The following is a 27,255-nucleotide window of genomic DNA, read 5'->3' on the forward strand; positions in this document are numbered from 1 at the left end:
GCTGTCGTGCAGCTTTGCGTGAAATTCAAAACAAACAAACAAACATCTAGAAAAGGCAAACTATTCTTTTTTTCTCAAATTCATAGGTAAATTATAAAGATGTTCTATGTTATTCAAATAGCACGGAAACTCTGTTAATGTTTTATTACTATATCGTCACACCAAGAACGTGTCATCTAAGTACCTTATTCAAATATGAGGTTTATATTTTGCACCACTTACGGCTTTTGTTTCGAATGTATTCATATATAAGTCACATTACAATGGTGAACGTGAGGATCCCGTTACTAACCATTCATTTGTTTATAACTATTATTGCTAACCTGAAAAAATGGATTCTTTGCACCTATGTTTTTTTATTATCATACATCCAATTTCATCTAATCAATTCTTCACTTAAACGTCTTATTTTTGATTTTGATCCTCAATTATTTGCGAATATTCAATATTTACCTCTTAGCTTAAATATCCTTAATGAGTAGCTCCAGATTTCAGGCGGTATGTAGTTATTAAGTAAGTAAGTTATGAAGTTATTTTAAGTAATCCACGAGGCTGTTTAAATGAAAAGGAGGAAAACTAAAACTGCAGAATGGAAAAGTCGAAAATCTTCACATTTATCATCAAAATTATTTATAATATCTTCTAACAGACTATAGTCGAACATATTCATACCAAGTCTACCCCTGAAGAAGAAAGGTTCACCTTTCGAAAGCGCTCTAGTTATAGGTTATTGTTTTTTGTGCCAAATTCACATCACAAGTGTATTTGCGTGAAATTTTGTGACAGCGAAACAATGCGCCAAGAAAGAACTGTGTGTAGTAATACATTTTCTGGTTCTTAAAAAGGTAAAACCTCATTGAACAAGCTGTTTCAAACAAACGCTGAGGACTGTTAAAGAGAAGTGTCCTACTCCTGCATAATAATACACTGCCTCACACTGCTAATTCAACACCCTCGACAGTTAAGGACTTGGACTTTGAGGTTTCCCATACAGACCATCTGTTTGGTCTCATGGGAGATTTTTTACATAATAAACAATAAAACAAAAGAGGATGCTCCAGAAGCAGTGAATGAAGGGTTAACTAGTCAACTCAAAGCGTTCTACTCAGCAAGAATACAGAATCTAGTCGACGGTGGTTCAAGTGCCAACAATTGCAGGGACGTTTTCTGAAAGTGATGCTAATTTCATTTCCATCCAGTACTTCATTTTCCAGTTATTTCACATTTGAATACCCATTCAGAAGTTATGAACCTTATAAATAAGTGTATGTATGTCTGCAATTATTTTAAGCATTACATAAGGTTTAGCCCCCCAGTGGCACAGCGGTATATCTGCGGATTTACAACGCTAGAATCCTGGTTTCGATACCCGTGGTGAGCAGAGCACAAATAGCCCATAGTATAGTTTTGTGCTTAACTTCAAACAAACAAAATCTTCCGATACAAAGGTGTCTGTTCTACGTGAGGCATTAAGCGTCACTCTAGTTTATCTTCTTCTACACGTAGTTCACTACAGATTTCTTCGATCAGTTGAAGCTTCATTCGCGCCAGTGAAACTCGAAATATTCGTCCGATTGGTTATCTATTTAAAAGCTCGATCTTTGGATGGGGGCTATCTGAGTTCCTCCTCACAACAGTTTGTGATACAAATGAGACAGAGGAATTTGCTTCATATAAATATGTATATAATTGTGTTCTGAATATAAATAAAATACTACAAAGTAAAAGGTTCCTATGTTTACCTGACTGAGTTTCAGACTAGATAACAACGCTGCTTTTCCATTTTCTTCTTGGAGATTGTTATTCTTTTCATAAGTATATTTCTCTTAATGAAACAACGCTCACAATATTTCGTATATTGTGTTAAAATGCTGCTTGCAAGTTATATACAATGCAGTTTCAGATAGAGAGGACATCACTGTTTAACCAGAAAGTTGAGCAGAAGGCTTTGGAGCGTCGATGACAAGCATACTTCAAAACTGTTTAACACACATTAAATTACTGATGCTGAAATAGCAGAACAGCTAGAAAAAGAAACTGATCTTCTACAGAAGTATGCCTCTCTTTCACGTTTTTTTTTAACTGAAGCTACTGTAAAAAGTAAATACTGAAAGACCTGAAATAGATGGTGTTTTCTGTAGACATAGTCTAATTGGAATAATGACGTGCATAAATAGCTTACCGGTAATGTAAATAACATTCACGCTTTTGTGAAAACAGACACTGAAGAAGGTTAACTTAGAAAGTATGTTTGAAGTACATTAGATTTAGACAGAACTGTGTCAGATCTTTTATACTGATGAATTAATATAATATATTTACAGAATACAGCAATGGTTTATAAAATACGCAAAAGTAAATGTCGTTTACTGTCAAGAAGCAATTTTTCATCTTAAAACTGTGAGAAATTAAAATATACAATGATGATATGGTTATTTTTTAATTTTAGAAGTTGGTGATAAACTGTAACCATTACCAACTTAAATATTGTATTCAAATGCTGCTCGAAAGTTATGTGCAATACGGTTTAAAATAAACTAGATACAATTGTTTAAATAGAAAGTTATTATCAATACGGTTTAAAATAAACTAGATACAATTGTTTAAATAGAAAATTATTATCAATACGGTTTAAAATAAACTAGATACAATTGTTTAGATAGAAAATTATTATCAATACTGTTTGAGATAAACTAGATACAATTGTTTAAATAGAAAATCATTATCAATATGGTTTGAGATAAACTAGGTACCATTGTTTAAATAGAAAGTTATTATCAATATGGTTTGAAATAAACTAGATACAATTGTTTAAATAGAAAATCATTATCAATATGGTTTGAGATAAACTAGGTACCATTGTTTAAATAGAAAGTTATTATCAATACGGGTTGAGATAAACTAAGTATCATAGTTTTAAATAGAAAATTATTATCAATACGGTTTGAGATAAACTAAATATCATAGTTTTAAATAGAAAATTATTAGCAATACGGTTTTAGATAAACTAGATACAATTGTTTAAATAGAAAGATGGACAGAAGGCTTTGAAACGGCGATAAGAGCATGCTCTAAAACTGTTCAACACACATCAGTTGATAGATGGTTGAAATGATGAAAGAGTTAGAAAAGGAATGTGCTCTTTTTCAGGCTTATCTAAACGAATTACTTATCAGATCCTGGAGCTATAAATACCGGGTAATAAAGGTCTAAGTTTAATTAGAACAGTCTGCAGTTTCTGCCCTAGAATGATATAAGAATGCATTATGCACATGAATTTCTAATCTCTTCGTAATTACTTATATTCTAATATATACATTCTAGTCATAGAAGATGTTTCAAAATAACTTGAATTTTTTGGGTGGAGCTCTGATTTTCTGTAAAGATCTCTTAAAATAAGTACTACTTCAAAGTGAAAGAAAACACAGAAAGATTACTTCTAGAAAAATATTAACATAGAAAGATTACTTCTAGAAAAATATTAACATAGAAAAATTACTTCTAGAAAAATATTAACATAGAAAGATTACTTCTAGAAAAATATTAACATAGAAAAATTACTTCTAGAAAAATATTAACATAGAAAGATTACTTCTAGAAAAATTACTTCTAGAAAAATATTAACATAGAAAAATTACTTCTAGAAAAATATTAACATAGAAAAATTACTTCTTGGACATCTAGTATGTTTTCTATTTAGTTTTGAGGGCTGTAAATAAATTCATATACAGGAAAGTATCAAGCTGACGATATTATGCATGCACTATGTGTTGTTAAAAATATATGGTTAAATGATTTTCTGTGTTTGTCTAGTCGAACAACGCGTACCAAGAGGCGATTAGGACATGACTAACACGCGTAAATTATTTCATAGAAAAAGAAAAGAATGTTTTACGGAAGAGTGCTCTACAGCTGAAACCAAAGAAAAGTTTTAGCTAAACTTCTCGATTAATATCCTCACATTAACCATTCATGTGAGTGGTATTTTTACTGTTATATTAGTTTCTAATCTGGTTTTAGCTTTATTATTTCAGAATCTTAACTTTCAATTTTAATATTTTGTTTTCCCACAGACTAGTCTGCGTCAGTCATAGTTAATTTAAACTTTGTTCGCTTAACGTAAGAAAAATATACAAAAGCTTTTTTTTTAATACGCTAAAAGATACAAACTGCATTTTGTTCCTGAAAGAGTTGACTATTTTGTGTTTTAATTAACAAAAGGGGGAAACATAATTCTTCAGCTAATGATTCTGTAGGTTTTCAATCTGCACCATAATAAACGTAAGAAATCAAAATACGCTAGAGGATAGAAATGTTGCAAAATTTAACGAATTTTGAGCTTATGAAATTATTTTGTTTGTTCATCTTAGATCAATTCAGTAAAAAATGATTACTTCAGCAAATATTTCGTTTTCGTTATTAATCCAATTAACCATCTAATAAATACTTAACAACTGTATTGAAGTGTTTATTTTATTTTTTTGGTTCTGTAGAAGAAATAATGTCAGATTTTGGTTTGAATTTTACAGTTTGAGGAAAACTTCATCTTTCATTGAAATAAGTCCTTTATTATTATTTCGCACGACAGAGTTTCCAAATGAATAGCACGTGTTATCGAGAATTGCAGCAAAAACGATAAAATAAAACTGAGCATTTACCGCATGATAAAGTAGTTTCAAAATTAGATTCACTTGGAAAATTGAACCACTCTTCTTTAATTTATTATCATTTTCCCTCTTGACACACAATATGCGCAGTTTTCGGTTTGTTTTGTGAGATAAATAATTGAATTATTTTTTAAAAAACCAGCAAGAGAGTCTGAGTGTATTATTTATGATATTTGTTTAATAACTGGATTTCACGCACGCACACTTTAATTTTAGCAAACTTGTAACTTTAAAATATAAAACTGGTTTGCTAAAATCAAAAACTATTGAATGATTAAAGATAACTTTAATGATCATCTAATTATTAATAATTTACACTCATGAAAAATATGCAGTTTAGAAAAAATGTGCTCTTTATGAAATTATAATTTTCTTATTAGTTCTCTTATTTTGTTTTTACAAGTAGAAACTGTAGGCAATTTTAAAGGAAATAAATGGGAAAATATAATAAAATAAAATGTTAACGGAAAATGGGGATCGTTGTTTATTCATAGATTTGCTATAAAAAGGATCCAAAACAAAATAACTGTTGCAATAGTACACCAACAAGTAAAGTAATACTAGTTGGATAGAGTTTAAAACAATTTTCAACCCCTAATTTGGTTGGCATTGTGATCTGTGTAGCTAAACGAAGCAGTCTTATAACAATTCTACGAATAACCAAAGATCCCTACTTTCTGTTAAAATTTTATTTTATTTTCCTAGTTATTTGTTCAGTTTTTATATGTCCATGAAATGGACACACAATCTATAAACTTTTAGTATAGCCATATCCCTATTAGCTATAACTTTTACAAGAATTAAAACCCCAGTCCCAAATTTATAAAATTTAATCCTTAGTTTAGCTTATAGATATCCCCCCCAGTGGCACAACGGTATATCTGCGGACTTACAACGCTATAGACCGGGTTTCGATACCCGTGGTGAGCAGAGCACAGATAGTCCATTGTGTAGCTTTGTGCTTAATTACAAACAAACAAAAGCTTACAGATAAGTGCATAAAACTGCCAAAGTAGGGATTAACTTTATAGACTTGCGATTTGGGTTTTAATTCTAGTTTCATTAATTTTTGTAGCAGGATCCCTATTTCCTTTTGAGATTCATAATTTTTTAATGCTTTTGTTTGTTTACTTTTTATGTTATACTTGTATAAGGTATAAACAGTCGCGTGTTTATCCATCGATATGTAGCGCCATCCGTTGGGTTGAAAAGATATTTAATTACTTGCATGGTATGTTTACAATTTATATTATATATATATACACATATGAATTTTTATCGGAATACCAAAAGTGAATACTCACAGACCAGTCAAGTAAGCTGGAGAGATCTTGTTGCGATAGTCCGAGCCGTCTAGGCGCTAGCCCTGCTGACGTGATCAGGTAGGTAGGTAGGTAGTTCCTGTTTTAGAAATTTGTGAATTGTTATACCGGAAATGTTAACAACCTTTTTAGCGTATTATTAGTGTATATACACATAATATATCGTAACCAATAATTTTCGCTAAGGAATTCGATTGGGTGGTTTATCGGCGCGTGAATTATTTGGAATATTTGTCGATCCCTACTATTAAGTATTTCCGTAGTTAAAATAAAGTAAAATTGGAGACTTCGTCAAAATAGTTAACACTTGTTTATCGCTGTTTCTGAACACACAGTTCTAAGTTATGCCAAACTTGAATAAATAAATTGTATACATTAAATCTGTTATCTACAAGATTAATAGACGAAAACGAACAGGAGCTAAATTAATATGAAGAATCAAGATTAAATAAAAGAAGTTTTAGATGGAAGAGATCGAGTCACGTGCGCGTGAAGTTTTCGTTCTGTTCACGTGAAAAACTGAAAATGTTTTGAAATAATAAAGCGTTTTAAAAGCTATGCCGACTAATCACTAAGTTGCATATTTACACGTCTCATTACATGCCAATTTCCAATTTTCTGTAGACAATTACACTGTAATTAGTTTGAATTCGCAGCCTTTTTCTCATTTCTGGGCGTTGTCTGCCCATACTCTCATTGCAGAACTTAAGACATAATTTCTGTGCCTCGAAATATAGGAAGCAGTATAGGAATAACAGAAACAGTTCAATTCTTCAGTAATACTAGCACTAAGCGAATTTGCTGTTAACCTTTGTTACAGGTGAAGTTAATATTGACCGTTACTTGGACACTGACGATCTTGTTGTTTATTTTGTGTGTTAAAGTAATGGGGTTTAAGCTATGTATAATTATTTTATATTCTTGTGAACCTTTTCTCTAGTGATGCACTATTATTTATAGCGTGAACATTTTTAAATATTTGTTTTTATAATTTGTTCCTGTAGAACTTGTAAAATATTTACATTGTCATTTGTTAAAAAGAAGCTTATTAAAATCTTGTATAAATAGTTAATGTGCTTTCATTCGAGATGTGAATGTTTTGATCATTATGTTAAGATTAACTTTATTTGTGTTCGATTAGAAATAGAACACATCATAATTTTTTACCTGTTCAAAAGGATTATGAGTATTTTCACGTTTATCAGTTCTTATGATACAATCAATTGTTAGACGTAATAACATACATTAAGAAACCATTTGTTTGCCTTTTAAATACGAAGAATTTCCGTACTGTTAAGTGTGAGGTTACGCAATGGGCTATTTGTACTGTAACCACCTTGGGCATCAAAACTCAATTTGTAGTGTCGTTAGCTTTCAGGCTTACAAATGAGCAACAAGGGTGGTGGTACGAAAAGAAAATATGTTTTATTTGCTTCATTATTACCCAAAAGAAAGGTATAATACAGAAAAATATACAATTCAATATAGCATTATATGCAACCTACAAATATTTTAGACTATAATTATTATGTTAAAGCCATATGGTATATCCAATGTTAAATATCATATCTATTACTAAAAACAATTACCAATAGCATGAAGTTAAAAAACAACAACATTAATTTAATTTAGTATTATTGACACATTAGTAAAGTCCTGTTTTATTCTATTTGAAACATAGCAAAATCTTTAAAAAATAACAAAGTATTTCATGTATTTTAGAAAGTTATTCATTTCATATATACATGTAACTGATTCCAATTTTTTTACATCGGAATAAAAATAATCCAAGTTTGATATTTGAAACAACAACAAGAAAACTTTTTTGGAAATGTAACCTACGCAGCTGCAAAGATCGATATACATTAATCGAGATTCAAAATAAATTATTCCAAACACTTCAAGCAGTATTGTAGTTATAAAAAAGCAAGTTTTATCCAGGCCTGGAAAAAGCGTAGCAGGTTCGACGAGGAGAAGAAGGCAGTTAGCTAATAATGCTTGGAGACGACTTGAATGGGTAATGAAGAAACACTTTAATATAAGTTTAACACAACAGAAAATATACAACGTTTCGACAAGGTTTTGTCATCTCCAGAAATGGGGATTTAAGGTGTTCCTTAAGAACTAAAAAAAAGTTTTAAAAACATATTACTTCTTTTATCGGCAAGAAACTTTAATTGTAAGGTGTCACGTTTTCTGAAGTCAATACCTTCTTCTCTGTTAGTATATTTGTCTAGGGAATCAAATCGCATTTGACGTCTGCGTGTGTATACCCCGTGTCGTGGTTTTTAGTGGCTCCATGTTTAATTTGACCATTTATTAATTTTATACTACATTTTGTATTATATGTATCTAAACCTAAGAGAGAGACAAAGGCATGCTTCGAAAAAGCATTCTGTAGACTTTGTAAATGTTATCTAAAGTCCCAAAATCTCGTGACTTCTGAGTCTTCATCAGTCTCTCAAGCCATCCAAGCAATGTGCTGTTGTTAATGGCAATGCAAGTGGGATTTCAGGCTGTATCTAAAGGAATGTTGAATACTATTCGAAAGAAATGATGACTTCATTGTATAAGTCATTGGTTAGAACACATTTGGAATATTGTGTCCAGTTTTACGTTTTTTAGCTTAGGAAAAACATTGAACTGTTGGAAAAGGTTCAGAAGAGAGCTACTACAACCTGGGATGAAAAGGTTGTCATACGAGGACAGGTTAAGATCCCTGAAACTATTTTCTTTTGAAAAGAAGTGTTAGAGTGGATGTGATTGAGATGTTTATGATTATTAAGGAAATTGGTAGTGTTGATGCATTATTCCTTTTCGTACTTGATTGTGAGAATGGTAGGACATAAATATAAATTTTGGGAGGGTAGGAGCAATTTTCAGCTAAGACAGCTTTATTTTTCTTACAGGGTGGTTGGTTTTTGGTTGGGTTGCCTTTAGATGTGATGGGTGTCGTTAATTTAAGGAAAGACTTGATAAATATTCGTATGATAAGTGCTGGCTTTGTATGTTTTGATTTTATTGTTAAAGTTTAGCATAGTGGATGGTCCCTTGTTGTCCTTGAATTAGAGTGGTGGAAAAAGTTATTGCATCACCCATTTTTTTCACAATTTTCTTCGAAATTATCGTTTTTTTTTGAGGCCCTAATGCATGTGTACAATTGATAACTGCTGGAAAGTAATCATTAGCAACACAAGATAAAAACAGAGAAGCACCTGGGAGCAGCAGGTATATTTAATCCGTGTGTGGCATCATGAACTCACAACTGCCTGGATTCAATCCCTCGTGCACTATATGCTACTGCAATGTCAAGCAGTTATCAAGGCCAGAGGAGGAACAACCAAATATTAAGTATTAGAACGAAAAACAGATTCTGTTAGCACTTTTTTTGTCAACTACATTAGTGGCATTATCTTTAAATCTAGATTTTCTTACTCAGAAAACATTTTCGTATTTGCCAAATTTTGTTGGTCATCTGTTGTAATGCGTTTGTTACAGTTGGTTTGTTAATATAGATGCATATATATGTGTTTGGATGACTGAAATGTGAATCGGCTTACACCATACAATGTTGCTAATCATTTTACACTAGTTTTGACACTTTCACAATGTACAATCTTGTAAAAAAAAGTACAGGAACCAAGAAATTAGTGATAAAATTGGGCTATGCAATACCTGTTTTTCCAACAGAAACCTAACGTGAAGTGAAGGAAATAATGGACTTTATCCAACGGATAGTAACAGCATTTTTCTTCTGAAGTAAAGAAAACAATGAAGTATACGTATTTGTTCAAGGAAAGGATTACTAACGAAATATTTTAATTATACGATATTTAGTTAAGATCCTTATTATTTTCTTCTTCAAAAACTCGATAAAATATTATCTAGTTTTGTAGTTTCAGCAATGTAATAATTTTTCAGTTCATATCCAGACTATTCAAGGCAAGGACCTGTTTGGTATATTTTGTTCCCTGAATTTCGTGGCTTACAGAATCAACAACTTAAAAAAATATCATAGTAGAGCTGTGTTTATAATCTCGATGTATTGTTCATGTTCTTAGTGACGTTTAGTTATGCAAGCCACAGAAATATTTCCATCTACATAAGTAAAATATAAACAATTGTTTAAGTGTCCTACATATATGTTTTCTCACTACAGCCATTAATACTGGTGGAATATAGATATAATCAGTGCACTGATATGCATATTACAATCATTCATTCATTTAAGTTTCTGTTTTTTATATATTTGTTTTCACTTGTATTTAAATGTTTGTTCTGTATTAGCCCATTTCATAGAAGAATTCTACTGAGAAATTAATTACCTAAGATACATTCTAAAGTATGTATAAAATCAACAACTAGACTGAAAAATGGTAGGTAGAAATTAAGGTTCCACAGAGTTCCATAAATGTAGGAAGAAACATTTATTTCAAGTTACCAATTATTGTTGCCTGTTTTAATACTATTAGGCAATAAAGTCTCGAATTAACATATATTTTCGGTAAATGTTTTTTCACATTGTAATCTGCATATTAGATAAATCTCTATATTTATTTTGTAATATACACAAACTTCAGTAGTTAGGGTTGTTCTTGCGCGACACACCGCTAGAGGACACTACCCGTAATAACCTCCTCGGATGCATTGCTAGGTCGCCATGACAGTCGGATATGACTTAATAATTCCACGAATAATTTACTCATTTACTCTTTCACTAGTTTGATTTTATGCTGTTCACACAAGTTGATAAAATATTTCAATTTACACATGTTACACGAGTTTCACAAGGGTGGACAGTGTTACCGTATTTCCACATGTGATTATGTCATCAATGTCTAGATTTAATTTTGTTAAAACTGTTATTTAATGATAATTTTACTGTACTTAGTATTTTAACAGATCTGCTGTTATTATCCAGGTTTCGATACACGTGATGGGCAGAGCACAGATAGCCCATTGTGTAGGTTTGTGCTTAATAACAAACAACAACAATAATATAGATTTATTTGTATTACATATTTTACAAAGGTGGGCAATGTTACTAAGGATTGTATACAGATTTCAACGTACATTTAATTGCGTACATTTTATAAAGATGTTTCTATACTTCCGTATGGCAGTATGCAACATATAGACATTCTTTCCATTTCTATCTGTGCTTCATTAATAATATGGAAACATTTCACTCTGACTCATTGTGACATCTTCAGCTTTGTTGAAAACAATAATAAGCATAATATATACAATATTGTCTACACACACACACCCGACAGACGAATACACACGAACTTAGTCTATAAATGCAAATCTATCATACTTTACAACAATCAGCTTAGAATAAGTTTTCAAGACATTTGAGATTATATTACAGAACCAATGGTAACAGACTATGACAAACAGTCTAGTTATTATTTGAATTATTTCATGTTATATTTTCAAAACTAAAATATATTTTGAAAGAATGTTACAGTAACACCTAAAAGTCAATGCATTTAATTTGCATGACATACATTTTTTACTGTTTCTAGAGGTGGATAGTGTTACTATCACATTTAACATACTGCAGAAAAGTTTTTGTCACACCCAATGTTTTGATAAATATTGAATGATCTAACATACAGTTTATAGTTTTCGTTCTATAATTTTTTACATTCTGAAAATAATACAAAATCTCTTATTTTAACGAGTCAGCTATCCTAACATAAAAATATGCTGTGTAGTAAATCATTTTATTACATAATAAATGTGACTAATCACTATTATAGAATAGCAACACTTAACATTTGTTTTCATAACTACAGACAGAGAAAAAGAAGATATCGAAAGGATACAAAGGTCATTGACATACATGACAAAGGTCATTTCTGAGTTGGCTAAGTCTATTTTGCAACACACAGTCAAACTGTGTCGCTCATCCATATATAAACCGCTGTAATTCATTGGTGCTATCTATGTATTTGTATAATATTTAATATCGAAAGTAAACAGTTCAAACTCAACATAATCTTATATTTTATGCATAAATTTATTGTTCACCATACTTTAACTAGTAAATATAGTTCTTTCACTTTACATAGTGATACAATACATTAAATGTGTATTCACGATATTTGAGGGGACATTTCACTTTGTGTACAATTTTTGCAAAATTTCTACTCATTACTGCGCCCAACAACTGGTCAGATGCTCAGACAGTGTCAGTCGGCTTAGAATAATTTTTCAAAATGAAAGGTCGATTTAGTCCTAATTTAAATATCTACTTAAACGTGTGAAATGTATGAGATTTCATTATACACTAATGCCTAATTATTAGTTTAATTATCTCATGTGATAATGATTTTAAACAGTGTTATTATATATCCAGACAAAATACTGCATAGAAAGGGTGGTTTAGATACATGATGAAGGTAACTTTCGAGTTGGCCAAGTCTATTTCGCGATATACAGTTAAATCTGGGTTGCCCGTCCATATATATAAACGGTTGTCAATGAATATACATTCACTTTGAATTCAACATTCATGAGAATACTGTATTTTAGAGTTCTACTAGCGATAACCATGGACAACTCATCTGATGTAAGTATGATTTTTGAATATATTTCTGAACTAAATGAAATAAGTACTGTCACAGATCTATTTTGCTAACTTGTACTTATATTGATGTTGGATATAGGCTCACTATACATTAACTGTGAGGATCTAAACGAATTAGAGAAAAATGCATCTCTACAGTTAGGCGGGATTTACTTTCTTCTGTGGCCTCTAACTGTTGAATAGGCTGAAAACTTAGAGACTCTAACTACTGTAAGTTTATATAGATTAATACGATTTTTTTATACAAAATGATCTCATTTACTTCTTTCTTTTACAGACATTCAACAATGAAGGAATACAGACTTTCCGAGATGTAAAGCGATCGTCTGGCGTGGAAGAGGTAAGTTTTCAAAACTTACATATAATCTGAATGTATGAAATTAATTTTCTCTACAAAATTAGAATTATTAATACATTTTCTCTGTCTTTTAAAGCTATCTGCAAAACATCTCTACAAAGAAGACGGAGATTTTATCGTGAGTTTGTTTGTTTGTTTGTAATTAAGCACAAAGCTACACAATGGGCTATCTGTGTTCTGCCCACAATGATATCGAAATCCGAATTCTAGCGTTGTAAGTCCGCAGACATATCGCTGCCATTAGGAGAAATTAAAAGTATAATGCAGCTTCTACAACATACACTATATCGGTTAATCCTAAATCAGACGACCCACATACATTATGGACATGCTTAATAAGAACATTCAAAACATACTGAACAATACAACAAAACACCTAAACAACAGAGATAAGGTAAGAGTATGTGTTTATTCAAATCATCTGGATAAACCAATAAGTAAATGCTTACAGAATAAGGATTTTTTTTTCATCTGAAATTATTTGAACTACTATCGAAAAAGTCAATCAAAGCAAAAAAAGACATACCATTAGATGACTCATTCAAAGTTGAAGTTACTACATTGGAATTACCAGTAGCTAGTGCCAAAAGTAAGTTATCAAACATTAGTCTTGATCGACTTAAAAAAGATCAGTTGTTACTATAAATAATAATGGTGACCTTTGCTGTGCTAAGGCTACAGTACCAGCCCTAGCATCGCTCAGAAAATATCCCAAATATCAGGGCCGAATTAAGGACCTTCGAGGGCTGGAGCTGAAGACTTCCAGTGGGCTTACTCACACTAGTTCATAATACAACAAGCTAATAAAGTGACCTTTCAGACTTTAGATCTACCCAGCTATCGTCAGAAAATAGCAATAATTATTTACGACAACTAACCTGACACATTTTTTACAAAAGACAAATTAGACAATTCAATTTCAAGTTTTTGTCACAGTCAAGCACGGATACAGAATTTTCTGAAGAGGGGTTCAGATTTAAAAGGGAACACATGTAAGAACAATAATATATTTGTGATTTAACAATCTGAAACGGATGCAAAAGTGTTTCGGAGGAAATTCGCTGATTCGATCAATAGCCAAAGTTGAAAATATAGGTATTCATAACATACTTGTTTTAAATTTCCGCTTATTATCCTACTGAATGCTTTAACTTTTTAGGGTTGGGCTTGATGATTTTAGGTATAAGATGCTCATAAATCTTTGAAGTAGCATAATTCTTATGTATTAGGGCAATTTATGTGTGAATAATAATAATTTCGAAAAAACAATGTTCATTAGTATTTTGATATTTATCATATACAAATTACACATGCACTCAAGTGCATACAACAACTTTAAGAAATGCATATTTTTGGATGAAAATAGTTTGCATTGATATGCCATTTTTTTTTAAATACTAGATGTTTATATGTTTATCTTCACGAAATATCACATACAATTAGGCCAATAATGATAATAATTCATATTCTACATCATTTTGGTTTCAAATTTGGCCTGAATAAATATCTGAAGGAAAACAGTTCAACATAGACTTTGAAACAATAAAAATATTTTACACCATTTTCCGTTAAATGAGAGAGTGTTTTTAATATGATCAATTGAGTCAAGCATCTTCAAACTCATTTTGTTTTATAATTTTTGGTAAAATTATGTTAAAGACAAAGTATTTTACGTGTGTTTTATTAACTCTATGTATACAGGCTCAGTCATGTTTTACCGACATTGTAACCACCACAAAAAATATGAAATAAATCTAAATTACCCCTGTTCTTTCTAGAATAGCTATAGATTATAACAGAAAACTACAATTACTTATAATAATGTATGCTTAGAATTTTTTAATTGAATTATTCAATTTAGAATACGAAATATTTGCAAACATATAAAATATAATGCCTTAAACCTTATATAATTTATCTAGCTTTCTGACTAACATAGAAATGGCTTAAAAGTATTCCCATAACTAGTCAAGCAGAGCCTCAACAGCGAGATTTGAAAAAAAACGACGCTCAAATGTCCAAATTATTATTCCACTCTCCCCCAACTTCAGACCCTATAGCTGTCAGTTCAGTGAAATCTCTGTCTTTTATTAGTTACAAATAATGCAATAGCAAACGTCAGAGAGACCTTATGACATGTTTTGAAAGCAGAATGCTCAGTGGAAGACATGGCATTTGACCAGTACTTTATTGCTGATAGCTTCATAAAGCAAATCTAAATGGGAGGCAAATTCTCGGTAGAAATGATAGCTTAGCTTGAGAATATATATAATGTAAGTGCGAAATTGCACGGAAAGTTACACTGCCTTAGAGGAAAGCAGAAAATGTTGAAATGAATAGTTTGGACTGGAGAAGTGTCATGCAATATACAGAAAGTGAAGTTCAGTATTTTTATATACTTTAAAAATAAGAAATTGAAATTTTTATATTATTAAAATTTGATCTATAAATTATGTTTAATGCCAGCTTTATGCATATACATTGGTAATAAAGTAGTTTAACTATATTTTGAATGTAGGTGTTAAAAAGTCGTGACATACGCACTTTGACCTATTCGTAGCGAAAGTGTTAACTCAATCAATAGGGGTTCGGTTCTAGGGACAGACCACGTGACCATTTTTACATGTATATAGTTTTAATATTATAACTTATAATGCATTAAGTGTATCTTGACAATATTTGGCAGACTTTGAGTAAACATTACAAGCAGTTTGTACACAAAAATAGTTTTTTTTTAATGAAGTATTTGTACTAAATATTTGTCCATAAATATACCGAGTCTTTTTTTTTTGCCCAGTTCGAATGCAAAGTGCAAATATCAATTGCATAATCTCCAAAACCTCCTAAATACATTTCCAACGTTTTCTTTTTCAGTAAAACTTTATAATTTCTCTGTTATTTTCTCTACCCTCAAGGTTGGTCAATTTGACTGATCTGGTAACCACAAAAAGAAAAAGCCCCCCCAGTGGCACAGCGGTATGTTTGCGGCCTTACAACACTAGAAACCGGTTTCAATACCCGTGGTGGGCAGAGCACAGATAGCCCATTGTGTAGCTTTGTGCATAAATTCAAACAAACAGACAAACACACAAAAAATGAAATAAAACTAAATTAGCCATTTTTTTTCTAGAATGACTTCAAATTGTAACACGAAACTACATTTGTTTATTCTAAGTAGCTTTAAACTAAAATTTGTCTATTCTGAAAGTGTCTGTCCATGAAAAATTTTCGTTTGTCCATTAACCTAATATCTGCCTCTTTTCACTCTTTGTCCATTGTGAATTTTACAGTCTTGATTGAATTCTTGATTGGTATTTAGGTCTATTCTTGAGTGGGCCGGGGACAATGTTTACAACAACTTTCCGCTGTTGATATTGTAGTAGAGGAAAATACAATGTTTATTACTATAGTCCACACAAATAAAATACAACGCCTTAAAGCTTATATAGTTTATATAGCTTTCTAACCAACATAAAAATGGCTTAACATTATTCCCATACCTGGCCAAGCAGAGCCCCAACAGACAAAGCAAGATTACGTTGCCCTGTATAAGGAAAATGAAGGAGTACAACTGACTCTCAAAACATAGTATTTAATAGAGGAAAAATATCATTTGCAAAATTATGTTTTAATTTTATTTGGGGACGTTGGGGTATGTCTGAGGACAAACCACAACTTACCTATGTAACATCGGTTAAAGAGTATCACTCCTTAATGAATGATAATGCTAAAAATGTTACACTGATTAACAAAGAAGTACTAGCTCTTCAAATTCGATGACGAGGAACCCGCTTTGAGACTAATAATGGCTGGAGACGGCTTGAATGGGTAATGAAAAAAAACTTTAATATAACAGCAAATTTACAACGTTTCGACAAGGTTTTGATGATGATGACAAAACCTTGTCGAAACGTTGTACATTTGCTGTTATATTAAAGTTTTTCTTCATTACCCATTCAAGCCGTCTCCAGCCATTACTAGCTCTTCATTTGAAACATAAACATGAATATCTTCCCCAGAATGATCAAACCAATATCTTTCTGTACACTTTCACAACAGAACATGCTCGTCTGAAGTTATATCATACACTAAAGAAGTTAGGTTCGTCTGTATTGCATTATGATACGAACAGTATTGTCTACATTTCAGACTGATCTTAAGATCCACCTCTATAGGATATCTTGGTGACATTACAGACGAGCTGGACGGACATCGTGGATCAGTGGTAGTCCAAAAAACTATAGTTACTTACGCAACGACAGAAAGTCATGCTGTAAAATTAATGGGTTTCCCTAAATTTTATCAACAACAAAAAATTTAACTTCTCACCAGTGAAGTGTAAGATAACAGATATATTCAATCCTTTTCGGCCTCCTATAACAGTGACTAAGGAGATTTGTAGAGATTTAAAGACTCAAATCATTTACAAAAAAGGAAAAAAAGAAGAATTTTCATCCAGTTTATACCAAATGACACATCCTTCTAGATTTAACACCCTTCTGTATGAATATTGATTTTTTAATCTAATGGAACAAGCTCCTTGCCGTGGTCTATGGACTGAAAAGAGGGCATGTGCAGGGCCTTGGGGCAAGATTCCAAGTGTGCTCAAACATGATCTATATATAAAGTGAGTACCGTTTTATTTATTTCTCATTAGAGTTCGAGATGTATAACTGTCTACTACACCTTTTTACTTGCTTAGTGTCAGGTCTGACAGGAAGTGGTAAAATACAGTTTGTAAGTAAAGTTTTAATTTATCATCAATAAGTTTTTATCATATTCCTGAAAATATCATATGGTTTTATGGTGAATTTCAACCACTGTATACAAACTTAATGCTAAATATTCCCAACATTCAATTTCTCAAAGGCTTACCTGGAACATTTCATGATTATTTATGGTCTGATAAACCAAATATTTTTAGCATTGATGATCCTATGGGTGAAAGTGGAGAAGATAGACGAGTATCTGAACTTTTTTCACCTGTAAGTCAAAATTGGAATTTATCTGTGTTATAAAATTGTACATAATCTATTTAATCAGGGTAGAAAAATGCGTAATATTAATTCAAATTCTCATTGTATTATTTTGTTCAAGAATGTCAGAGACAAATCTTAGATCAATGTTTTAGCGAGACAAATGTTTCCAGCATGTGTCAAATATTCTGAAAAAAGCTTATCATGATACAATTAGACAACCATATCGTTACTTACTCGTCGATATGAAACTGCAAACGCCTGAACAGATCCGACTGGGGACCAGACTTTTCCTGAAGATAATGTTATAGTGCATGTACCAAAGTAAGTTAAAATTGATGTTTAACTGAATATATGCTCAATTATTATCACGACTGCTACAGTGATAGAATTAGAAGGATTTTATCTTATGGGTGGACCATATATATATATATATATATGCAATTAAATTATTTGCATTCATATGTTTAGACACTGGATATATATATATAAACAACTATTTTCTAGTAAATATCTTTCAGATGCTGATCGTCGTCAGTGTAAATGGGTAACTCGGCACATTCATTTCATCACAGGGAAAACTGGTAACATTGATTATCCCTACCCTTGGAGTGTCAGTAGATTGTTGAGGGAGAATTGTACCACCATTTATACAAAGGTAAGAGATACTGAGAAGTCTCGTGAACATTTCTTGTTAAAACTTGGAATTGTTTAGATGTCCCAAGATTAATCAACTTCCAAGATCGACTCTATCCTGTCCATTTCATATTAACAATTATTATCACTAGTGCAAAAAAAGTAGATGTTATACCTAAACGTATATATAAACAAACATATTTTATATATATTGTATTTACAATCTCTTTTTCCCTCATTCATTATGACACTTAGAATTAAACACCATCAGTAGTTGCTCCATACATTACCTAATACAACACGTAAACAGATTAACGGAATAATTGCCAGAGCTACAAATGAATTTATCTTGAGTATTTGTGAACGTGCTTTAAATGTTTTAAAAGGTAACATTTCTATGACGAACATACAAAAGTAGAAACGTAGATAACTCATCTCATTATTGAGAGAGTTGGCTGTCCAGAAAGTAGTTAAACAGAAAAAACTTGCTATTGTAGAAAAGAGGATTTTTACCATTACTTGTGGCACCAATACTTTCATTATTTATTGGTTGGTTATGTAAAAATAAGACAAAACGAATGGTTCTCGTTCCAGAAGAATTGGTACATTCTCTTTATCAACCCAAAGTTTGTGAAAGACCGGTATATAAAAGTATTAAACTCTATAGATAATCATATGAATTCAGTCATACAAAATGATACATTATCCATAAACGATAAACCAGCTTTAATAACGTCATCAGACCTGCCATTCACAAGCCATGGATCCCATTAAAATTAAAATGGAATCGCCAACTCATAAAAATGTAGAGGTCGCCGACAGTTTTCCTCAAAAATATAAAAAGAAAGATGAAATTCTATTAAACTTGATACATTGCAGTGATGATCTAACGTGGAATGATAATAGAGAATTAGTGATTGTTGGAAGATCTGTCTCGAACAGTAACATAATTGACCTAATCAACAACTTGTTATGAAAATGAAACCATTTTAAACTTACAGGATGGAAATAATTTGCAGACGATTTATGAGATATGAATATTCCCCGAGAAGTTGTTGGAAATGTAGACAATTGGAAGTATATGAAACATCATAGACGTGTTAAAAGGCCTAAATGTATTAAGCTTAGTAATATCTTGAGCCGTCTAAGAATTTATATCGTCTGTTGTAAAGGTCAAATTATTACTACTGTTAGAGACAAAATTGATGGTAAACTAAATAAAAATAGATGGAATGGAAAGTAATGCCTAATAAAATTCTACAATCTATCTATTATAACCCTACACATACTGCTAGTTTTGGCAGAGTACAGCCTTTATTTAGATCTGTGAAAGAACTAGGTAAATTCGTTACTCTAAATCAGGTTAAAGACTGGTTAAGTCGACAGAATACATACACTCTTTTCAAACCAGTAAGAGATAAGTTTTCGAGAAACTGAGTTATCATTTCATGGATCGCTGAACAATAGCAGGCTGATTTGGTGGACCTCTCTAACCTAGGTGAACATAACATTCACTTTAAGCATTTACTCACGTGTATCAACGTGTTTTCTAGATATGCATTGGTTGTTCCATTCAACGATAAGAAATGGGCAACACTTTTTAAATATTTCAAACAAATTTAAAAAAAGGGTCGAAAACTTTGTAAACTTCAAACCAATGCTGGAACAGAGTTTACTAATCGTCTGTTTCAAGGGTATTTCAAGGAATAAGACATTCATTTCTTTACAACACATAACAAAACAAAAGCGTCTATAGTAGAAATATTTAATCACACTCTTAAAACTAGAATGTGGCGCTACTTTACTCATCGTAGAACTTATAAATATATTACTGTATTGAAACATCTGGTCAGTGCCTATAATTATTGGTATCATGCGACCAGTAAACGTTAATCACTGTAGTCAGTCTGTGGTGTGGAAAACACTTTACAAACCACAAATTAAAGTAAAATTTCAGTTCAAAGTAGGCGATCAAGTATGTATTAGCAAAGTGAAGCGTCAATTTAAGAAAGGTTATATGCATGGATGGACAAACGAAATATTTACGATTTGCGAGAGAAATCCGTTAGTGTATAAACTGCAAGATTATCTTTGAGGAAAACTAAATGGAACATTTTATAAATCTGAACTACAAAGAGCTAGAAAGTCTCCCAATAACGTCTATGTTGTAGAAGAAATATTGCGTGAACAAGGAAGGGATAAAAACAAACATTATTTTGGAAAATGGAAAGGATATTCTGATAAATGTAATAGTTGGATCCCTCAAACAGATCTGAATTCCTTGTCATCATAAAGTGATATGTGTAACTCTATTTCTCTTTATTCAACATAAATCAGTTGTATGTAACGTTACCTAGTAACAGTTGTATGAACTATTTTGCTATTAATACTCTGACAAGCTATATCATTCATCTTCCGAGATCTAACAACCTTGAAGATTCGTGGGAAGTGGCCTTGGTCGCATTACGGTATCCACATACTGGCATAACGTGCCTGATGGTACAGGATGGTTATCCTACTTTTTAGGCTTTTAGTCTGTTACTATAATATATTATATTAGACCAGGAAATTACAAAGAATTCTGAAGATCTAATTAGAACCTGAAACGAAGTAGAAGATACACTTCTTAAACCCGACTATGAACTTATACTTACTTATGATTCGTTTACCCGAAAAGTAAGCGTGAATGTAAATCAAGAAGCCTATCTAACGCTCAGTCCTGTACTATCAATAATACTTTGATTTGATAATAATCACACAATAATAAAGCCCACTATATCTCCATATACTGTTAACATGTATTGTGGATTTTATTCACTCTTTGTTTAATTAGATAGTGTGGAACCTACTATTGTTGGTGATGGATATGTACCACTGATACGAATTGTTCAAGTTAAAGGTCAGGATGGAGACATGATTACTGAACCATTTACAAATCTTCAATACAAAGTTTTCAGACTATTGAGATCGATAATAAAGGATGGCATTGGTCGACCTATCACGTTTGTACAAAAAAGATTGAACGTAATGCTCCATCTTTGCAAACAGGTCAGTACCTTACTATTAAGAACTAACTCTCTATGATGCCTATTACGATTATCAAGTGGGAATCGGTTTACCTTATTATGCTGGTAGTCAATGGCAATGGGGAAACGGATTGGGAAATGTTTTGAGTAACTTGTTTCGTTCGGCTATACCATTTCTGAAAAAAGGAGTATTAGCCTTAAAAAGACAAATTGTTCAGTCAGACATAAATTTGCATCAGATGTCATACAAGGAACACCTTTGTTGATGCTGGAAAGCAACAAGTAATATGAGGAGCTCAGAACCTGGCTTGAGATGATAAACATATTGCCCTGCCTATAAAAAGAAGAAACAGAATGGTCTCGTGTTCAGAACAGGCAAAACTAAGAGACGAAGAACATCAACTTCAGATTTGTTCGATAAGTAATAATTGCTCTCATACTACATGAAAATTCTCTCCCTTTCACGCAAACCTTGACTGAGGAAAGTTGGTGGAATGAATATTATCCTCTATCTTCAGTGACCAAAAGAGGACTCATCGAATTTTCTATATCAGGACCAGGAGAACAAACTTTAGATCCGGCACAAACTTATCTTCATGTAAAAGCAAAGATTGTCAAGCTTGATGGGACTGACATAAAAAAAAGTATGAAGATACTTCTGCACCTGTAAACTTGTTGCTTCATTCTCTATTTTTTCAAGTGCATCTATATCTGATTGGCAAGTACATTTCTTCGCCTCGCAATCTTTATGCATATAAGGTCTACACAGAAATTTACTGAGTTATAATGGTGAAGCTAAGAAAAGTCAATTTTCATCGTCAATGTGGATAAAAGACACAATGGGTAGTTTTGGTGCTCTCGATTTTAATGATGATGAGAACGACAGAATCAAAGACCGACACATTGATACACGTGGTAGCCAAACAGTCGACATTGTCGGTCATCTACATTCGGACATCTTTTTACAGAATATTTTCTTGCCTAATGGTGTAAGTTTAAAACTCTGACTCGTATGAAGAAAAGGTTCGTTTTGTATTATGTCAAATAATGAATCGAGATTCAAAATTGTATTACATGTTTGTGACTATACTAGAAAAGTGAAGATCAGCCTGTTAGTCGTTCTGTCACATGCTAAAGCATTTCAGAAAGGAAGAGCTAAATATTCTTTGAGATATACAATGTGCAAATCACTTTCCATTCTCCGGGAAACTCACAAGCATCTATCAATAATGCATTTTTAGGTCAAGTACCTACACTCGTGTTATAGGATGTGTTGATAACGATGCAGTTAACGGATTGTGGAAGAAAATTCCGTACAATTTCAAACATTAAAGTATCAATTTTATAGCAATCAATGTAAATGGAAAACAGATTTCTGCTCAACCTTAACAACCAGATTTTGAATGCTGAGCTTTACGCATGAAGCTACGAAACATTACTTAGTGGAATAGGCAAACAGTTTGAAGATCAAGGAATTGATAAAGGATATACATTAGGAAGATATACATTCTTCGCCTTTGATCTTACACCCAATCTATCTGCCGGAGATTCTCACTTTAACTTGGTGATACAGGGAAATTTACGAATTGAAATACGCTTTGGTAGTGCCTTATCCAACACTAGAAATGTTCTAGCATATGTAGAAGTTCAGTCAATTTTAGAAATTGATCAGTCTAGAAACATCATATCTGATATCTAAGAAACTATGAACACATTAGAAATTAATTCGACACTTTCACAAGATTTGTGTACACGAAAGAAATTTGGAGGTGTGATTGCCAATGATCAACTACCTGACCACGCAGAAAAACTGTTGTACGTTGTCAACCTGGATCCAAGTCATAAATCCGGTAGCCACTGGTTTTGTTTTTACTTTGGTCAAGATGAAAAAGAAGAACATTTTGATCCATTAGTACTGATAATGATGGTGACTCTATACATGGCATAACATGTCGTTCAGAAGAAAACACAAACATATCTCAACATAAGAAAATTCATCAAGAAGAACTGTTGAACGTGGACCAAAAGTACTGCAAGGACTATATTCGTCTATGTGTGGACAGTATTGTCTATATTATGCTTATTACCACTGTCGACACGTGTCAAAACGAAAACTTCTCTCTAAAGTTTGATCCCATAAAGATAGTAATAATATGCTTATTTATGATTTTGTTGTAAAACATTTTCATGTAAATACACCATTAATAGACATGTTTTTTTTTTTATGTAGATCAGATTGAAAAATCTTTATTCTGAGAAAATTAATAAAGTGTTAAATAGAAATATTGTGCCCAGAATTTTTTATTATGATCATGTTACCAAAATATTTGAAATAATTACTTGATTTATGATTAAAGAGTCAAACTAGTGAAACATTAAATTTTAAATTATTGCGTGATGTTTAAATAAGAGTCATTTTTAGGACGATTTACATATAAATGATCAGGAAATATAGTTAAATATTTAACTAATAAATTAGTGTTTCAAACCGATTGTATTAAATCTAGCCATGTTGAGACATGTTGATACATCCAGTTGGCGACAGAGATTCAGTTTGAGCTGTTTGGTCTGTAGAGGTACAGCTCACTCTAACCAAAGTCGTTACAAGATGGTTGGGAAGGGCAACATTAATGTTTCGGAAGAGGTAGGACAAAGTAGATTATGTGAAAAAGCCTGAGCATAAAAAGTAGTTCCACTAGAGAAGAAAAGTCCAGAAAGTAAATTGTGAGTCTTCTTTTCATTAATTTTATGTACAGCTTTAATCCACTCCAATTACTTTGCCTTAAGAAGAATTTGACAGTACCCAAATACAGCATGGTGGGCTTCTCCACAGTTTGCACAAACTAGGGATTCAGCTGATAGCATTTCGACAATTTGTTGCAAAGTGCTTGTAGCATTAATGCTTGTAACACTGGATAGGATTGGGTACAAAAACCTGATGGAAAACTGCTCAAAAGCTAAAATAACAGTAGCTTGGAAACAAGTACTTTCAAATGTCACTACGACACTTCATGTGTTAGCTTGAGTTCCATCAACATTTCAGGTAAGTCATCTGACAACTATAACAGAGTACCATTGTTGGGAAACTTCTTTATACACTTCCCCAATTGTGACGTATTGCAAGACTTAAAAGAAAAAGCTCTCGTTTTTCTGTTTGAGATATAGGGTAATGCACTGAAATTTTCCACTCACCAAGTTGATTTAGTGTAGTTTCAGAAACTCCGTCATTTGCTAACATTCGAGCTTTGATTATCTAGTTGATGGTATCACTTCTCGTAGAGCCATGGCTAACTGGAGTTGGTTACACCTACTAAGCCAGAGTTCTGCAGAGTTAAGCAGGATTACAAATAGGCTTAGGGCAGAAGCAAGAAGACTCACTGAGGGTAAAGAAGATACCTCAATTTTGAAAGAAAAGAATGGAAGGGGAGTCTCAACAGATTATTTGTTATGCTTTTTTTCAACCACTTTTAGGTTCTCTATGAAGCAGAACTGTAGAGTATGAAGGCACAAGTGTATTCTGGCAAGAATGGAGGAGAATGTGAATTATTGAATCAATTCTAGAAGAATGAGAGGATAGCGGGTTAGGCCACGAAAGTTCGTTGCTTAACATGCAATTAAGTAAAAAGAACTAAATAAAGATAATCACCAACTCAAAAGTAAGTACAATTAAGTGTAGTCCTTGGAGCTATTCAGGGTAAAGGAAGAGTCTTGCAGCAAACATAGTGTCTTGTTAATGAAGTAAGTTACAAACACCCAAGTCTAACGTAAAACTATTAGTTAGGAAAAACAAGAAACTGAAACTCGCCTCGATGAGTTGTCGAGACCCACGTGATACTAAACAAGACTTAGTGTGCCTTGAACGATGAGGTTTAGTAGTTAGAAAACTAGAGACCTTGACTGAAACAAAAATACACCCTCTCTCCTACGTGAACTACTTATATATTCTGGTAACATTTCTAACTGATATTGAGCTACTGAACCATACAATTAGGCGTGAAATATACAAATATGAGTTAAGCCGTCTGGATAATTTCTATTTTAAAATTAATTTCATCTCATTTAACCTCATGCTTCTTTTTTTATATTGTTTACGATCTCTACAATTCTCTTTTGACATGTCGAAGGTGGTTAGTTCTAAACTCTAAATAAGCGCGAGAATTGGTCGGTTTATAACAATGTCAGTTTATAAATAGCTCTTTTCAGATATTTATATTCATATATTTAAGAAATATATTATTTCATAAACCTCTTCAACGGTAAATTTAATGTTTGCATCGAGATCATGTAAGATGTAACTAAACTTAAGCCAGTTTAAATCTTGATTCCAAATAATAAAACATCCAGTGTATCTGAACCATAATGACATCACATACGAATCAACATTTGACACAAGGATACGATACCCTATAACCCAAGCGCTTTTGAAAGGTGGTCTTTTCTTTCTCAAGGACAAACTTTACCCCAGAAGAAGAATGGTCCACGTTTCGAAAGCACTCGAGTTATAGGGTATCGCATCTTTGTGTTAAATCGATTTCTTAAACCTACGCATTTTCCTAACATCATGAATCAACATTTAACTTCAGTCTTTGATCAACAATTTAAGAAGACCATCATTGAAATAGTATAGGTAGTTGCTATTTTCGTACAAATGGCGGTACTCTTATTTGATGGTAGAAAAATAATCATTTTTTTGCTGCTAAGTTTACAGCTTCAATTATAAATTCCTATTTAGATGGAATTCAAAAGTTCTGGATAACGCTCACAAAAATTATTCAAAGCTGTATTACGAAGTTTATGTTCAATGTTAGTGTAAAATTATACTACGTCTAGTATAATTAAACTAGTGTTATGATCAATTTTATTAGGCAATTTATATATAATGTCTAAAATCATCTCACATATAACTTAAGTTTAACAATAAACGGCTTAAATAGCAGTTAATACATAAAAGAATTAAAACGGTGGGTATAACATTGATGTCCTGCAACAATGATTGGGTGAACTTGGGCAATAAAAAGGTTCAGCAGTTAAATATATCATGACATTTATGTAATTTTAGTAAAATACAAAACACACTTATAATTGGAATAAATTACATAACTAATCTATTATTAAGTGGTCCATTGTATTTTTGAGTAACGCTTTAATGTTTTGAATTACATTTGATCATACTCATTGTTTTCAAGTTTCATATAATGGTATTGTCTCTTAAATACTCCATAATCATTGCATAATAAAAATTATTTGAATGTAAAACTATTGTGTTCTTTTTAAAATTTGTTAAAGATTTGTCTTTGGAATACATATTTTGTCATTTTTCCTCTCAATATTATTACAACGTGTATCTTGTGCTGACATCAAAGATAGGTATTTTTATCTGGTTGCATAATGTATCCAATTCAATATTTATACTTGTTGTTGGTTAAAACTTGATTTAATTCTTAAAATGGTATCAGTTTGGCAATGGGTTTGATTTTATTGTGTATAAAACTCTGTGAGTCTTATTTTTCTCCCGTAACGACTTTAATTCCAACAAGTTTAGGTCGACCGGTATTTTTGTAAACCAAAGATTTTTATGACATTATGAATTTGGTGTAACCTACACTACTGACACATTATTTGATACCTGTGGATCGATTCGATCGTTCCTGTAATGGCATCACGCGTTCTTT

This window comes from Limulus polyphemus, unplaced genomic scaffold, assembly GCF_000517525.1.
Source record: "Limulus polyphemus unplaced genomic scaffold, Limulus_polyphemus-2.1.2 Scaffold494, whole genome shotgun sequence".
NCBI classification, from domain to species: Eukaryota; Metazoa; Arthropoda; class Merostomata; order Xiphosura; family Limulidae; genus Limulus; species Limulus polyphemus.